The sequence below is a fragment of the Lycorma delicatula genome, chromosome 10 (assembly GCF_047948215.1).
Source record: "Lycorma delicatula isolate Av1 chromosome 10, ASM4794821v1, whole genome shotgun sequence".
Classification (NCBI taxonomy): Eukaryota; Metazoa; Arthropoda; class Insecta; order Hemiptera; family Fulgoridae; genus Lycorma; species Lycorma delicatula.
The window spans coordinates 24,108,559-24,122,204 of record NC_134464.1 but is presented as its reverse complement, the minus strand read 5'-3'; the positions used below and the strand labels follow the sequence as shown (position 1 = coordinate 24,122,204).

At 33.3% G+C, this 13,646-nt stretch overlaps 1 protein-coding gene across 6 annotated transcripts in view; it reads left to right on the top strand.

The window, feature by feature from the left end:
* Window positions 1–13,646, top strand: part of beta-Spec (spectrin beta chain) — a 216,123-nt gene that overhangs the window by 39,292 nt on the left and 163,185 nt on the right. The window lies entirely within an intron of this gene.

The window sequence follows — 13,646 nt, the reverse complement described above, 5'->3', positions numbered from 1 at the left end:
TCATGGTTTCCGATAAATAGAAAAACGTATGAAACGTGTTTCAGTCGATAGTTCGGCTTAACCCACCTGGTCGGTATAGTGGTGAACGTGTCTTCCCAAATCAGCCGATTTGGAAGTCGAGAGTTCTAGCGTACAAGTCCTAGTAAAGGCAGTACTTTTATCCGGACTTGAATACTAGATCGTGGATACCGGTATTCTTTGGCGGTTGGGTTTCAATTAACCACACATCTCAGGCACGGTCGAACTGAGACTACACGTCATTTACACTCATACATATCATCCTCTTAAGTAATACCTGAACGGTAATTCCTGGAGGCTAAACAGGAAAAAGAAAAGATAGTTCGGCTTATTAAAGAACGCTTTATTATTATTTTAATGCGACTTATTTAGTTACTATTAAGTCAGCCGGCTTATTATATCCTGTAAATGTGTGCCTTAATGTTAAGACACATTAAACAAATTAATACTTGAAAATTATTACAGATTCATAAAATGTTTCTGTTGTTACCCCTTTTCCGTGTCATGTATGTCCCTTTCAGTAGAAAACGCCCACGGGTCCCTTGTGTTTCAATATATTTAGAGGCCTTTTTAGTGCATAATATTACAAAAAGTATTATTTTAAGGGTTGCAAGCATTTAAAATTGTTGACGGGTCCACAATCTGTCGAATTCCAAACGGTTTTTACATTTAGTAATCGTATTTTAGTAACTTAACCGGATTGTGCACGCGTCGGTTGAACGTTTTATTATCGGACCCGCATCGTGTTACATTTTCCCCTTTCTATATAAATTAGATGCTCTATTAAAAGCAAACATTTCTTTGTCCAGTCATAATCAATTCGTCGGCATAAGTAGTCGTAATTTACCTTTTTCCTTTCCATGATATTAACGTTTTACGCACCGAGAGAGTAGATAGGCCGTTCGTTGTCTTGCGGGTTTCGTCGTGACATTTAATAGGTCTTGTTGACCTTCTACGCTCAATTTTATACTTTCATATTGAATGCTATTTTTGTCCGGTATTTAATAAATTAACATTTTTTATGTTTTGTCTGAATTTCATTTCGTTTTAATTTTTTACACGGTTGTCGATCGTTTTAAATATGTTGTAGTTATTACTGTATAAAATAATTTCAACCTGTCATATAAAAACCGGTGTTAAAAATCGAACGGTTATGCATTTTTTATTTAACCGATTTTCATACGTCATCACTCGTTATGGTTTTTCTTCTAAAACTATAAATAGGTTCTGTATTTGTTTCATTAGCTGTTGAATCTCTCTCGTCAAAACATCTTGACTATAGTTCGCTAAAAATAGAGGTCGAATAAGGAAATTTTGGTGTTGTTGAGTTGACTTTTTTTTAAATTTACTTGTCCAGTAAGATTCTGGTGTCCTAGCGAATAGGGTGGTGTTTACAGGTTCAGCAAGTGTTAAAGTTATTTTTAATTTTTAAGGGAAGTGTGATAAAAACTTCTAATTCCCTGCAATTTATTATTTTTTTAATGTATTATCTCCGAAAAACTTGTTAATTTTTGTAATTAAAAAATTTATAGCTCTTTTAAGGTATTTATATTTCTTTTTTTGACCCCTTCTCTCCTCTGGTTAATGAGTGTGTCTTAAGCAAGTCTTACGATTAGATTTATAATTAAGGGACTAAGAAAAAAGGTACGCAAAATATTAAAAGCGCAATAACTTTTCTACAGTTTACATGTCTACTTTAAAATCTGGACGAGATTTAAACGATGTATTCATGGAATAGCAATTCTATATCAACAAATTTATTCTTAATACCCTGTAGCAAGAAAGGTATTTAAATGTTCGTTTTTCCCCTTAATATTGTATAGTAGCGGCTACTCGCGAACCAAAGAACACCGTCATGATTGTCAAAGGAGCTACCTTTTTTCTCGAAAACTAGAGCTGTAGGTAACTTCCGATTGAATCGTTCCTTTCCGTGTAGGTGCTGTAAAACAGCTTGTTTTACTAAGAAATCTGAAATACATTCGTCAGCTTTGGTTGTATCGGGCAAAATATTATCGATTCATGGGTGTTTCTATTAAATCTTTTGCAACATGGTGTTATTGTAATGTGTTTAATTAATGTTCTCTATTTGTTCACCGATTCGCTAAAGCAGGGTTTTTTAAGGGCCAGGCTACTGAAGGCGGCCCAAACAAGGAGGGAGAAATCAAAATTCTGAATTTTAAAAATGTTTGGAAGATTTCCAAAAATGTTATCTTTTCGTAAATTCAGCTTTTTTATTATAATGTTTAGAGCGGAGCGGGGAAAAGTTCACGCTATTTTTCATGATAAGAATTAAGCTGTCTAGACACTTAATGTAATTATGAATTTTTAGGGTGTAATTATAATATGTAACCTAAACTCATCAACATTTACCATTTTTTGAATTCATAAATCTACTTAACTGTGAAATAACGCCTTAGAATGGATTAATTAAATAATAGAAAAATCTTCGCCATCTTCGTGTTGACGTATTCAATCAAACTATTTATAAACTATTCGAGCAAACCGTCGCTTGGAGGTTTACAAAAAGTAATTAATGATTTTTTAGAAATAAGCGATATTTTGTTATTTTTTTTTTAATTGAAGAATCTTTCTCGAGTAAATACATTGCATTTCTTTCTTTTTTTCTCCATAAATTTTTCATTTCATTGCGAATTATGAACGGTGGTGAGATTTTATTGCATCTTTCTTTATGGTTGTTGTTTTCAGTGCTTGTGGCTCCTTTTACTATCTGTTTTATTTTTTTCTTTACATCTTTTTTTTTTCTGCTTATAAAAAGGATGTGTAACTTCAGCTTTTGTTGTTTATTTTCATGCAGTAATTATCTATTCGGTTATTAGGCCAATAAAATTCAATAAATATAATATGAACAATGTACGTTCATAAAACTGTTATCACCTCATAAAATCGAAATGAATGTGTATTTTTTTTAAATCAAAAATTAATTACGTATGTAATTCATTTTATAACCTTTTTTTATGATTTGCATGAAAGTGAAGGCGGTTTTTCTAAATTTTCGTTATTTATATTATTGTAGTTTTTATTTAATTAACAAAACTTTTACTCCTCGTTTATCCGTTTTAATTGTAATTATTTTATTATTCAGCTCATCGTGAAATCGTATCTATAATTTACAGATACTGTTACAATATTGCTAAGCTTTTGAAGAAGATAACAAAGCGGCAACAGCCACAGTGCCGGCAACGAAGTGAAATGAGTTGTGCAGAATTGAGTGACCTAGTTATTGCTGAAAGCAGACGTGTTGTCGCCAAAGCTTATATGGATTATAATAGGTTCCCCATATCTTTACTTATTTATTCTTCTTGTGTTGCCGTTTTAACGAACCGTGTACGAATTAAAAAAATAGAAAAATATTGTATAATAGCTATATAATATTGGGCGACCGACACTTCTGTGTCGGTCGCCCAATATATTGTATCAAACAGGAATATGATTTTGTTTTGTTTTCCATTGACTTATTTCTTCGTAATAAGGCGTTAGACGTTTTTTTTTGTCTTCAGTCATTTGACTGGTTTGATGCAGCTCTCCAAAATTCCTTATCTAGTGCTAGTCGTTTCATTTCGGTATACCCCCTACATCCTCCATCCCTAAAAATTTGTTTTACATATTCCAAACGTTGCCTGCCTCCACAATTTTTTCCTTCTACCTGTCCCTCTAATATTAAAGCGACTATTCCAGGGTGCCTTAATATGTGGCCTATAAGTCTGTCTCTTCTTTTAGCTACATTTTTCCAAATGCTTTTTTCTTCATCTATTTGTCGCAACACCTCTTCATTTGTCACTTTATCCACCCATCTGATTTTTAACATTCTCCTATAGCACCACATTTCAAAAGTTTCTAATCTTTTCTTTTCAGATACTCCGATCGTCCAAGTTTCACTTCCATGTAAAGCGACACTCCAAACGTACTTTCAAAAATCTTTTTCTGACATTTAAATTAATTTTTGGTGTAAACAAATTATATTTCTGACTGAAGGCTCGTTTCGCCTGTGCTATTCGTCATTTTATGTCGCTCCTGCTTCGTCCATCTTTAGTAATTCTACTTCCCAAATAACAAAATTATTCTACCTCCGTAATCTTTTCTCCTCCTATTTTCACATTCAGTGGTCCATCTTCGTTATTTCTACTACATTTCATTACCTTCGTTTTGTTCTTGCTTATTTTCATGCGGTAGTTCTTTCGTAGGACTTCATCCATGCCATTCATTGTTTCTTCTAAATCCTTTTTACTCTCAGCTAGAATTACTATATCATCAGCAGATCGTAGCATCTTTATCTTTTCACCTTGTACTGTTACTCCGAATCTAAATGTTCTTTAACATCATTAACTGCTAGTTCTATGTAAAGATTAAAAAGTAACGGGGATAGGGAACATACTTGTCGGACTCCCTTTCTTATTACGGCTTCTTTCTTATGTTCTTCAATTATTACTGTTGTTGTTTGGTTCCTGTAAATGTTAGCAATTGTTCTTCTATCTCTGCATATGAACCCTAGTTTTTTTTTTAAATGCTGAACATTTTATTCCAGTCTACGTTATCGAATGCCTTTTCTAGGTCTAGAAATGCCAAGTATGTTGGCTTGTTTTTTTTTAATCCTCCTTCTACTAATAATCTAAGCGTTAAAATTGCTTCTAGTTAAGCTAATTGTTCTGTATTCTTCACATTTATCTGCTCCTGCTTTCTTTGGTATCAACACTTTTTTTGAAGTCTGACGGAACTTCCCCTTTTTCATAAATATTACACACCAGTTTGTATAATCTATCAATCGCTTCCTCACCTGCACTACGCAGTAATTCTACAGGTATTCCGTCTATTCCAGGAACCTTTCTGCCATTTAACTCTTTTAATGCTCTCTTAAATTCAGATCTTAGTATTGTTTCTCCCATTTCATCCTCCTCAACTTCCTCTTCTTCCTCTATAACACCATTTTCTAATTTATTTCCTCCGTATAAGTCTTCAATATATTCCACCCATCTATCGGCTTTACCTTTCGTATTATATATTGGTGTACCATCTTTGTTTAACACATTATTGGATTTTAATTTATGTACCCCAAAATTTTCCTTAACTTTCCTGTATGCTCCGTCTATTTTACCAATGTTCATTTCTCTTTCCACTTGTGAACACTTTTCTTTAATCCACTCTTCTTTCGCTAGTTTGCACTTCCTGTTTATAGCATTTTTTAATTGTCGATAGTTCCTTTTACTTTCTTCATCACTAGCATTTTTATATTTTCTACGTTCATCCATCAGCTGCAATATATATATATCGTCTGAAACCCAAGGTTTTCTACCAGTTCTCTTTTACTAGTTACCTAAGTTCGCTTCTGCTGTTTTAAGAATTTCCTTTTTAACATTCTCCCATCCTTCTTCTACATTTTCTACCTTATCTTTTTTACTCAGAACTCTTGCGATGTCCTCCTCAAAAATCTTCTTTACCTCCTCTTCCTCAAGCTTCTCTAAATTCCACCGATTCATCTGACACCTTTTCTTCAGGTTTTTAAACCCCAATCAACATTTCATTATCACTAAATTATGGTCGCTATCAATGTCTGCTTCAGGATAAGTTTTGCAGTCAACGTGTTGATTTCTAAATCTTTGCTTAACCATGATATAATCTTTTTGATACCTTGCAGTATCGCCTTGCTTTTTCCAAGTGTATATTCTTCTATTATGATTTTTAAATTGGGCGTTGGCAATTACTAAATTATACTTCGTGCAAAACTCTCTAAGTCGGTCCCCTCTTTCATTCCTTTTTCCCAGCCCGTATTCATCCACTATATTTCCTTCCTTGCCTTTTCCAAGGCTTGCATTCCAATCTCCAACTATTATTAAATTTTCATCTCTTTTTATGTTTTTAATTGCTTCATCAATTTCTTCGTATACACACTCTACCTCATCATCCTCATGAGCGCTTGCAGGCATATAGACGTTAACAATCGTTGTCGGTTTAGGTTTTGATTTTATCCTTTTTACAATGATTCTATCGCTATGCGTTTTGAAATACTCCACTCTCCTCCCTATCTTCTTGTTCATCACGAAACCTACTCCTGCCTGCCCATTATTTGAAGCTGAGTTAATTATTCTTAATTCACCTGTACAAAAGTTGTTTTCCTCTTCCCACCGAACCTCACTAATTCCTACTACATCTACATTTATTCTATCCATTTCCCTATTTAAATTTTCTAACCCACCAACCTTTTTTAAACTTCTAACATTCCACGCTCCCACTCGTAAAATGTTCTTTTTTAATTTTCTGGTGACCCCTTCCTTAGTAGTCCTCACCCGGAGATCCGAACGGGGGACTAGTTTACCTCCGGAGTATTTTACCAAGGAAGGCGCCTCCATCATTGCTATATGAAAATGCAGAGAGCTACATTTACTTGGAAAAAAATCAGCTGTAGTTTTCCATTGCTTTCATCTGCGCAGTACTCAGAGGACTGAGTGATGTTGATATGAAAGTTTAAGTCGTCCTGACCTACGGCCTTAATAACTACTGAAAGAGCTGCTGCCCTCTTTCAGTAATTATTCCCTAGTCTGGTTCTCAACAGATACCTCTCCGATATGGTTGCACCTTCGGTCCAGGTATGTATCACTGAGGACTCTAGCCCCCTCACCAACGACAAGGTCTCATGATTCATAGAGGGAGGCGTTAGAAATATGTTAAATTATCAAAATGTATTTGACGTATTTTCTGTTCTTTACGTCTTTTTTTCTCTTTTTGTAAAAGGATATGCAAGTTCAGTTTTTGATACTAGATTTGGTATACTCTTCTGCTACATGAAGTTTTTCATAAAAATAATTTTTCCTTCCTGGACGTTTTCGTACGTGAATCAAACGGTTTGCGACAAATTCAAAACTAGAATTTTGGGTTCGGGGACATTTTTAAGTTAATATTTATTTTTTAATTATTCTATAAATATGAAATAGAAACTAGGTAAATTCCAGGGCATACCTTGCCTTTTCTGCGATCCACTTTTGATTTTTTTATGAAGATTTTGTTTGGGGATCAATTCTAAGCAAAATATTTTCTCCAGAGTCGGAGAATAGAAGAAGCGAAGAGCGGAGTGTCCGCTCTTTTTTTATTAAAAGATGCCTTTTTTTATTAAAATAATCTTTTACATAAAATTTTGAAAATTATTGTTTTTTAACATGTATCTTGGGCCAGTGAATGTAATAAACTGCGCACAATTAGGAAAAGCCTACCCTCGTTTAATTTACTTTTCTCGTTTATTTGTAAAAATGATTGTGCTAGTATCTTATGATAAATAATGACGATGATCTTTTCTGTACTGTAAATTTTGAACAACTTGCATTTAAGGCTGAGTTTTTCCTAACGTAATAAATAAACGATACGCGTGAATACTGATGCGATATTTAGAAACTTGCTGCAGGGACTTGATTGCTGTGAAAGTGTGAACACTTTTCGAGAGAATGTATGTCGGTGACGTAATATAGATTTTTTTTAAGTCCTTTTTACCGTTCCTAGGGAGTTGGGACACATCTCTTGTTAATAAAGTCTTGAACGGTTGACGATATCTATACGAATTTTCAATGGTTTTTTTCTTCTATTTATACTGCTGGAGAAATTTGCTATTCAACTTTATTCTAGGAACAGATAATTCTTGGAACTCTAGATTCAAATTTGAAAAAAAAAATCAAGAATGAGTTGTAGATATTCAGTGCGGGCAACGTTTCACTCCATCATCGCAAAGCGCCTCGTTTCTGCTAGGTTTGGTGCATCTGTAAAAAAAAAAAAAAATGGTGTCAATGGCTTTCTATGAAGTTAAGCAGTTGTGTGTAATTGTATGTAGCCTGATTCATCCGTTTGGATCAGTTGCAAATATTTTGTATTACTTTAATTTTGTTACAGTTATTGTCTTTTATTAACCTTGATAATCCACAGACCATTTTGTTAATTTTTACATATACAACAACGTCTTCCGGTTGAACGACTTATGAATCGTCAAGAATATATCTTCTGCAGACGGTGTTTTTTATGTTCGAAAATTTAATCCGATATATGTAACATTATTGCGCTATAAAAAAAAATATTTGCCACGTTTTCTTTTTTTTATCAATTGTTAATTTCCTAAAATTTTTATAAAGCTTGGAAAAAAATTAATTTGTTCACAAAAGAGTAGGCTTATAAAACAATTGTGTACTGATTTTGAATGGACTGTTTGTGTAAATTTATAAGCATTTTAATATCAAAATATTAATTTTAGGACTTTGACGGTGCAATTTGATTGTGAAAAAATGGCTCATTGTATGAGTCTGTTGGGCTGAAGGATCTGTGATTTTTCTCCGAATTGCGTATATTAAGTACTCGTTTTAAGAATTTCCCTCTCAGAAAATTACTACCGTGACCTCACTGTTAAATTGCTTATTCCTTCTGTACTTCGACTCGAAAAAGTTCATTGTATAGTTTTCAGTCGGTTATAATCGAAATGGAATTCTTATTTTAAAATTTTAATTAAAGGTTTTAATATAACGAACATTTTTTGAATGAAAACTAAAATTAATTCTCAAATCTGGCGTATTTAACGATATCTGCATAATGAATAAATTAATATCAAAGTGGATAAATTGTTTTATAGAGGTAATTTTTCTCTGTAATGAATAATTCAGTGCGTCACGATAAGAGCCTCTTTTTAAAGGACCGCTCGGTTTTTTTTTATGAACCGTCTGAGAACATTTTTTATTGTTTTAAAATGTCATAATTTGTTGCCCGGACTGGTGGGTGTGTGGGATTTCCCGCTGAAGGCGGGGACCCAGTAAAAACCCTCCCCCATTCACGAAGTGGTGATGGAACGACCATTAGGTTTCGCATCATCACCACCCGTGACCTCGGGTTCACCCGGTATCGTCCTCGAGAGGCGGCTTCCAGCGATCCTGTTGGACCCCGCTGCCCACCACCGATCCCCTCGAACCGTACACCACCCAATCCATATTTTTAGAGAGGACTCCCTGGAAACAGCTTACACATAGGTCCCAGTCCTCTCTCGAGCCTGTCATGATTCCCATTACTTGTTCAGGAGACTATCAATATTCCTAACGATATTTTTTAATCCACGATATTTTTTCCGTCCCATAATTAATTAAAATTTTGATTCTAAAACGGTGCAGATCTTTCAGCGCGAATTAGCCATTTCATAAATAGCAAGGTTTATAACCGATCAAATAGCGAACATTGTAACCTAGTTTTGGGAAATTATTTTAAGTACTTAAACGACCGGCAAAATCTTTAGTTTAACAGTAATTTTTTTTTCTTTCTGAAATTACATTACAAATTACAATAGAGGCGAAAATTGATTATTTTTCCCCATGTTTATCAGCTTTCTTCAATTACTGTAAAACAATTATACAGGAATAAACAAATTTGATACTTATATATATATATATATATATATATATATATATGTGTGTGTGTGTGTACATATGTATTCATCATTCAATCACTTCAGTTGAGAGTTTAAATATTGTTATAGGAATAGATTACATTGAGTTACAGCAAACGTTTTATTCTCAATTTAAATCTATTGAAGATCATTAATTTAATGTCATGTGGAGTACGATTATATAATATTATGGCCCGATAATTGGTTCTATTTCAGTGCCACGTTAAAAGATTAAATATTGATCAATTACTACAATATTGAATTACGCAAGAACGTATTTCACGAATTTGTATTATGAACGTTCATTATTTTTCTGTAAATGTTTATAGTCGTGAATATAATAAATACATACCGTATTCAATTGCGTATATTTGGTTCGACACGCTTCATTAAATTTAAGCGTAGAAAAATTCATACCGAAGGTGTGATTGCTTTCATCGGAATTTTTTTCTGAAACAAGCCACTCTCAACAGTTATTTGAAGGACTTCGTATGATTTATCATTCATACCTTAAATCCCGGTTTTGCATTGTAGAAATGATGCGAAAGCGCCTGTCTATGCTTATCGCTCGCTCGTATATCATCTCGCTCTCTTTTTTGTTTGATCATCGATGGAGTAATGCGTTTGTACAACTTCTTATCTTCTCATTATAAACAAGAATGGTATGTTGGAGGTCAGTCAGTGTTTTCTTATTCGTTTTTATTTTTTGTCGTATGTGTGCATAGGAATGATGTCATGCGGCTTGTTTTGCTTTATTATACACATTCGTAATTATCAGGAATTACGCAGTTAGGTTTTTTTTTAATAATCTTTTCTACAAATAGAATACACACTGATATTTTAAAATTCCGATTTTTTTTTTAATTATAGAATAACTCATTAATTTTTTATCTACCGTTTACTGAAGTCTGTTAAAGAATTTGTGTAACGGATGTGGTTCTCACTTAATAAGGAATTCTTATGTGAACATTTTACTGTGCCAGATATTGATCTGTACAATATACTCTGGTAAGAATATTGTTATTATTAATCTTCAGTTCATATTTACTGAATTTTTTACAGAATGGAATGTTTAAAATTTTGAAATAGTATGCATCGCATTCATTCAACATATACCACAACATACGTCGACATTTTTATTTATTTAGACCGATAGAAAAATTTACATAGAGCAAAATCATTACCTTCTCCCCCGGTAGTTCCTTTGTTTCCCTTCTCTTAAAAGTTATAATATTATTAAGTATTGTGTGGGGAAGTAAAAGTGGTTTTAGTATTTTTCTTCGAATATTATGAAAGTTTAAATTGCTGCCCGCTGGATTTATTTATAATACTTTAAAAACACCGTTTTACTATTCTAATTAATTTAAAATTCTATTTATAAAATTGAATGAGGAGTGCTAATATTGTAAATTTGAGTCGATAGACGCAATGTCGCTGACATGTTGATTTATAAATTCTCATTCTTGACCTTTCGTATCGCTTACTTTTGTTCTTATCCTTGATCGGTTTCGACTAGCGAATCTTGCGAGGTTGCGGGAACCAAAGCGCGTTTCGTTACAATATCAGCCTCTTCGAAATTTGTGCGGTTCAATCGCGATGGCTGTGCCGGTAGACCTAATCAGGATATTATTTCTTATCCGGTAATCGATAAAAATCCCAATCCTAGGGCTTTACGCGCACGCGCTGGACAGTTTTTTTTCCGGCAGTGTAGTTGATAAATTATGTGATTCCATTTTAGCTTTTTATTTTTACTGGGGAAGGAAGCATACTAGTGAAATGTTAAAAATTTTGTCTGTCATTAAATTAACTTTTTTCATATATTTGGAATGCGTTTATTTCCTTCATACAACAATCGTTGTAGTTTTATTACGAGTCCTACGGTGTTCTTTCTTTCTTTTTCCTGTTTAGCCTCCGGTAACTACCGTTTAGATAATACTTCAAAGGATGATATGTATGAGTGTGAATGAAGTGTAGTCTTGTACATTCTCAGTTCGACCGTACCTGAGATGTGTGGTTAATTGAAAACCCAACCACCAAAGAACACCGGTATCCACGATCTAGTATTCAAGTCTGTGTAAAAATAGCTGGCTTTACTAGGACTTGAACGCTGGAACTCTCCACTTCCAAATCAGCTGATTTGGGAAGACGCGTTCACCATTAGATCGACCCGGTGGGTGAGTCCTACGGTCTTACGGACAGAAAACTTAACTTTGAAAGATTTTAGGAAAACAATTTGATAGTCATATATCGTCATATAAAAAGAATCGTTACTGAATGCAGATTAAAATATTTTTTTTTTTTACTTTAAAATTTACTTCTTTGAAATAAGGAACGTCGTAGATGTCGGGCTATGTGTTAAATTTTATTCTTTTATCGATAATAGAGTACGATGATCGGTTATCGAGTTTAACATTCGATTAAAAATTATATTATTGTAATTTTTATGTTTAATTCTACGTTATTCGAACGAATAGATCGACGAAATGAAATTGTGAACATCTAAAAGTGTGTTGTTATTAAAAATGTAGCTTTATCGCTTTGAGCGGTGTTATGTAGTCCGCGACCTACTTATTGGTCCAGAAACGACCACTGTGTAAGGTGGGAGAGAAACAGAACCCTCTTTAAAAAAAAAATGTTATAAATTTAGTTAGTTAATATACACATTCGAATAGAATGGTGACTACATATTTTTCTAATTTCCAAAAACTGCTGCGTGATTAACAAGAAAAATATTTTTAGATTTTATGTAAATGTTATCGGAATGCAAATTGTGTGTCGATTTAAATGTATTATTATTAATTCATCTGGATATTTATCACCTTTTTTCGGCGCTTTAAAAAAATAATAAATAAAAATAATTACGGCCATTTCATCTTCCTTATCGTTGCACTTGGGTAATTGTATGTATAGATAGTAATGAAAATCGAAAGTGCAGTATTATTAAAGTTTTGTATTAAAAAAAAATATGTAAACTCAATAAAAATATAATTCAAATAAATAATTATAATACTTATGAACATACAAACACAATTAAGTGTTACTAAAGACTTCCCCTGATAGACGAATGAAATGTATGAATTAAGTATTCCGTTACTAGTCAATCGAGCTTGCTCATTTTTTTATTACTCTTATTATAATACTTCAGTAGTGGAACAAAAATAAATATTTTTAGACTGAATTGTAGTCGAGGGATGAAAAATTTAAATAAGATCATTTGGTTATCCATAGTTGTTTTCGCTGAAATCGGAACGGAGTAGGTTAAATGAGATATGAATTTGTTGCTCGCGGAGGGGGGGGGGGGAGTTCAATTTGAAAATAAACGAAGATTGTGTTAAAAAAGAGAATAATCAACGCGAGTCCAAATGGACCTCGCAATAGATTTGATACCGGACCGTGACGGTGTACCGGCTCACATTGCGCTTTCAATTCGAGAATTTCTGGCGAAAAAAATATTTTCGCGTTTCTGCATCTTTCCTATGAGCCCGTATACCTCGCTACGATTTCTACTTTTTCCTCTAATCGAAGGGTCATCGTTTCAGGAAGAAACGCACAAAAAATTGTAACCGATTAATCAAGAACGCTTACGACAAACGATTTCTGATATTTTTACGATGAAACAACGTAAGAACAGCTGTGTGACTTTCCAGTGGTCGTTCTTCGAAGATAAGTTGTTAATTCGAACGAATCTGATACATTTTAAATCGGTTCATTTACTTTCGGGACAACCTTATACTAACGTATTCAGGGTTAGAAGTAAAATCCTAGAATTAATTGTTCAGAATAAAAACCAGTTAAAAAAGACAAAGGGTAAAATATATGAAACTGATAATCTGGAGTGTAAGATGTAGGAAGCTGAGAAATAAGGACAGAATAGAAAGGAATGGGTGAGAAAAAAATTATTTTGTCATGCATTTACAAACATTTTCGCGAGATAAATATTCTTTTAAAGAAACGTTTTTGCGCTCACTGTTCTGGAATCTAAGATTAGTCATCTTACGCCTTTGCTTAATTTATCCCCTGTCTGACAATGAACGAATTTATAAAATCGCGTACCTACGTACAACTTGTTTAAAATGTGCATAGGAAAAGCTAGGTTGTGAAAATATTTAGTTATTTATTCTTCTATTTGTATTATTTTACTACCATAATACATCCTTATAGTAAAAGTAAATTATATCGGATTGCTGTACGTATAAACTGTATCGTATAGTTG